The sequence below is a fragment of the Chrysochloris asiatica genome, unplaced genomic scaffold, assembly GCF_000296735.1.
Source record: "Chrysochloris asiatica unplaced genomic scaffold, ChrAsi1.0 scaffold00128, whole genome shotgun sequence".
Taxonomy (NCBI): Eukaryota; Metazoa; Chordata; class Mammalia; order Afrosoricida; family Chrysochloridae; genus Chrysochloris; species Chrysochloris asiatica.
The window spans coordinates 8,377,776-8,382,804 of record NW_006408646.1 but is presented as its reverse complement, the minus strand read 5'-3'; the positions used below and the strand labels follow the sequence as shown (position 1 = coordinate 8,382,804).

The 5,029-nt window shown below is 43.8% G+C and overlaps 1 protein-coding gene across 1 annotated transcript in view; it reads right to left on the bottom strand.

Annotated features, from left to right (window-relative positions):
• RNF185 (ring finger protein 185) overlaps positions 1-2,846 on the bottom strand; it is a 39,473-nt gene extending 36,627 nt beyond the window's left edge. Inside the window, exon 1 of the mRNA XM_006869265.1 lies at positions 2,835-2,846. The gene's annotated coding sequence lies outside the window, so the exon portion shown is untranslated. The remainder of the gene's footprint in view (positions 1-2,834) is intronic.
• Between the last annotated feature and the right edge of the window lie 2,183 nt (positions 2,847-5,029).

Here is a 5,029-nt window from a genome sequence, read left to right as displayed (position 1 = left end):
AAAGGGAACAAATCTTTACAGCAAGGATCATTCCCACCCCCTCCATACACAGAGTAGACAGGGATGGGCAACTTGGACATTGGCTACCCAAAATGGGGGACTTCAAAGGCAAAAAATGACTGGCTTACAAGCTTTCAAGAGGTAATCTAGATCCAGAGGGTGTGGAGGAAGGCAGAATCTCCACTGAGTAGTATCCAATCTGTCTAGGTGGGGCTGATGAAAGGAAATGCAGATAGGTCTCTTGTGATACAATAGTGAATAATTGTTTTATCAGGACTGATTGTGAGGGTTGGAATCGTAAAGGTAGACGTTTTGTAGCAAGGAGGGGGGTGATTAACTTTGCAGTCAAGTAGTGGAGGTCTCTGGGACCATCAAGGTAGAAGAGCGGAGAGCGGGACCCTACCCAGAGAATCAGTGATGCCAGAGATGGAGGCAGAGACGATGACGTGGAGAGATGGAGCAGCTGGGGACTTTAGATCCAGAGAGGGAGAAGGGCTGTATGCTCATGACTGGGGGGGGAGGGGAGGGGGGCAGGCTTGCAGGATATACCGTGTGGTTGGTTGATGATGCATGGAGGGGATTGTAACCATGGCAATGAAATTATATAAGATAGGATGAACGTAAAACTAATGTTCTCCCACGTAAACTATCACATAATTCACAATAAAACATTAAAAACATAAAAAATTGACCCATGGGCAGTAAAACAGGAAAGAAATACAACAAATATAACAAAGGCTCTCAAGATGCCGGGTACTAAGGACATTGGGATGTGTTTATGAGTAGAGGGGGTAAGGAGTGCAGCTTTTCTGTATTTTCTAAAATGTCTAAAATGAATACATACTACTTTCACAATTAAAATTACTGGGTTTGATTTTAAAGTTTGTGTCCAAAGCTGGTCTGGTTATCATCAGTCCCGAGTGTTTCAAACCACCACTGATTCCTCCAATCCTTGCCTGGCACCAGACAAACACTAGAGTAGCCCACCAAGATCCCCAAGTGGTCTGATCCCAGCTTGAATGAGTCTGAAGTTCTCCTTTCACTTGATTATGGCCTCCCCAGTTCTGCATGGTCAGCAGTGGTTGGTGCTGATCCAAGCTCTGTGTGGACAGAAGTATTAAATGGACAATTTACTCTGAGCTGCAAAATTTCTAAATCCAACTACATTCAAATCAGGGAGTTACTAGCATTACTTCATATTCTTTGGAACAGCTCATTCTAAGTTACTTTAAGGGACTGCATGGCATCTGCAAACATGTACATAATGACAAATATCCCAGTTACAAAATGGACAAAGGATATGCATAGATATTTCTTCAAAGATATATATATATATATATAATGTTGTTAAGTTCCGTAGAGTCGGATCCGACCCATAGCGACCCTGTACAGGGTTTCCGAGGGTGTAAATCCTTACGGGAGCAGAACGCCTCATCTTTCTCCCGCGGAGCAGCTGGTAGTTTCGAACTTCTGACCTTAAGGTTCGCAGCCCGATCCGTAACCACTACGCTACCAGGCCTCACTTATTAACATGGTTAAATTTCAAAGACTGGCTTGTTTTTGTTAAGTGCTGTTGAATCCCTTCTGACTCATACCCATCCTGGGTGAGGTTTCTGAGGAGCGCTGGTGGATTTGAATTGTGAATCTTGAAGTTAGTAGTCCAGCGCTTATCCTTAGTGCCACACCAGGACCCCCAAAGGCCAGGAAGTTATGTGAAAATGGAGGACGACCACATCAGATCACAAAAAAGAGGGTGACATCATTACATCTTTAAATTACATCATTACATAATTGTCAAACCACTGAGAATCATGGCTCAGCCAAGTTAACACATAACCTTAACTATCACAGACAGTGAATCCTGCTGTGGCGCTGTAGGATAAGCACTGGACTATTAACTGCAAGGATGGCAGTTCAAACCCAACAGTCACTCCTAGGAAACCCAATACAGGATCACTATGAATTGGAACCGACTCAACAACATCATCACAGAGAGCAGTTAATTTCACCTTGCCCCTCAGCATTCGTTACTGCCAACTAGTCGATAAAGCAAAAAATAATAGGATAGATGTCTTTTCTACTCTTGTCTTAAATGTGAAATGTTGGATAACGACATGTCGGTAAGTGAGGAGAGGATACACCAACAGCAGGAAAGCAGCTAAGATCACTACTTTCAGTCATCAGCAGGTGTAGGATTCCCAGGATTCCTACCCAGATTCTAAACCAAAGGTCTGATATGAGACCTTGGAATCTGCATTTTAAAGTGTTCATCCCAGGGAATTTTCAAGCAGATGGTAAGAGAGGCTTATTTTGAGAAACAACACCTTTCTTTACCAATGAGGAACGAGATTTGGCCCAGAACACATAAATGACTATAGGTGGTGAAGTTTCGAGCCGGGTCTCAGGCTCCCAGCCCAACTCTGTTCGCCACGTTTCCTAACCTCGGCCTATACTTGGACAAACGCGATAAAAAGCACCCACATGTGAGAGAGGCCGCCCGGTGCGGGGCTGGAAGAGCGCACAAAGGAAATCTGGAAGGAAGAGCTCTTGAGAGTCCCTCCCCTTCTCGGGGTCCCGTTTTCCCAATCTCTAATTGGCCTAAGACCCGCAGTGTTCCGTTCTGTTGTGCATATGGTCGCTATGAGTCGGTACCGATTCGATAGTACCTAACAACAACAATGGGTTAATGCGCCAGACTGCAAAGCCGGTTGAACCGCAAGGTCGGCCGTTCAAGCTCACCAGTCGCTCCTCAGAAACCCTATACAGGGTCGCTATGGGTCGGAACTGACTCGACGGCACTTAACAACAACAACAATTAAAGGCCGGAAGACCACAACGCCAGCACAACTTTGCTCCTGAGGCGGAGGGCCCAGGGCAGGGCCGTGCTTGTTGTCTCTGGGGCCTGAAGCTCAGGTGCCTCAGCCCGTGGGCTCCATAAAGGCAGAACACGGTCCCATGCACCCGCCTCCGCCGCCCAAGCCCCTCACGTACTTGTCACCGTGTAGCTAACGCCGCCCAGGCCACTCCAGCCTATCCGTCAGTCCGCCGACCGGCCAGTCCCACATCCAGTTTGGATATCTAACCGGACCTTAGCCCCCACCTACACAGACGACTCTAATCACCTGACGCAGAACCGCCTCTCTCAAGAACTTCCGGCCCCAACCGGAAGAGGTTGGCTCGCCACGCTTCTCCCGGCTCTGTCCGGCCTCTAAGGCTCCGCCTGGGGACGGGAAGCGGTTTGTTTTTCACATATCCTCGGTAGGGTGTTCTTGAAGAAAAGGCTGACTCTTTACCTCTGTCCCGAAAAGTACCAGTTGAGCTTGTTTCATCGGGTTATAAGGAAGTGCTCAAAGAATAATGGGAATACATCACTGGACACCAACTTGAAGGAGAGCCCACAATTGGACAATTTTACCATCAAAGTACGTAATGATACTAAATAATATAACTAATTGGATAAAATAGTAATTCACCAATCTTCGTTAGCATAAAAAAGTGAATACTTACATACGTAAGTAAGGAGAAGGAAAAGTTCTTCCTTATAGTAAAATGCCAGCTAATAAACATGAAAATCCAAATATCCTGTTCATGTAGGATATTTGCAGTGTAAAAGCATCTCCAATCCATTAGTTATTAATTACAACGAGAAAACTAATTTTATAGAGGTGCAGCCTTGTGGCGGAAAAGCCCTAGTGACACAATGGTTAAAGCATTCGATTGTTAACGGAAAGCTCTGCAGTTTGAAATCACTAGTCATGTCTCCGGAAAAAGATGTGACGGTGGCTTCCCTAAAGATTTGTACGTGGAATGCTTTGGGGAAGTTTTGTTCCATGCTGGGGATGATTAGGTTTGGTAACCTGGTGTTAGGTGTTAGGTGTTGCTGAGTGAGTTCTAACTCAGCAATCCGATACACAACAGAACAAAACACTGCCTGATCCTGAGCCATCCTCAAATTATGATAGTTGCTATGTTGTAACCTAGTGGAACAAATGATCATAGTACTTAGCCTTAACATTACCAGAAATGAAGAAGTAGACATCATGTACATCCTAAACAATGATACATCAAAAAGTTTGCCAACAATTCATTACTTGAACCACCTGAGAAGTGTTAAGTGCCATTGAGTTGGTTCTGATTCTTAAAGAGGTTTTATGCACAACAGAATGAAATACTGCCTGATCCTGCACCATCCTGACAATTGATATGTTTGAGCCCATTGCTGCTACACTGTCTCACTCCGGATTAAGTCCTTAGGGTCTTCCTATTTTTCACTGACCTTCCACTTTTACAAGAATGATGTCCTTCTCCAAACACTGGTCCCTAGTGACAACATGTCCAAAGAGCAAGAGACAAAGTCTTGCCATCCTAGTTTCTAAGTGGCTATACTTCCAAGACAGATTTGTTTGTTCTTCTGGCAGACCATGGTACATCCAGTATTCTTTATCATCACCATAATTCAAGTACATTAATTCTTCTGTAGTCTTCCTTATTCATTATCCAACTTTCACATTCATGTAATGTGACTGAAAATACCATGGCTTGGGTCAGGTGTATCTTATTAGTCCTCAAACTGACATCTTTGCTCTTTAACATGTAGCAGATTACAATAATGCAATAATCATTTGATCTCTTAACTGCTTCTTCCATGAGCATTGATTGTAGATCCAACAAAATGAGGTCTTAGACAAATTCAATCTTTTCTCCATGTATCATAATGTGAATTATTAGTTCCATTGTAAGGATTTTTGTTTTCTTTACATTGAGGTGCAATCCATTCTGAAGACTTTGATCTTCATCAGTAAGAATATCAAGTCCTCTTCACTTCAAGCAAGCAAGGTTGTGTCATCTGCATATCGCGGGTTGTTAATGAATCTTCCTGTAATCCTAACACACACCCTATATAATCCAATTTCTTGGATTATTTGCTCAGCATACAGGTTGAATAAGTATGGTGAAAGGATGAAACCCAGGTGCACATCTTTCCTGATTTTAAACCATTCAGTACTTCCTTATTCTATTCCAAAGACTG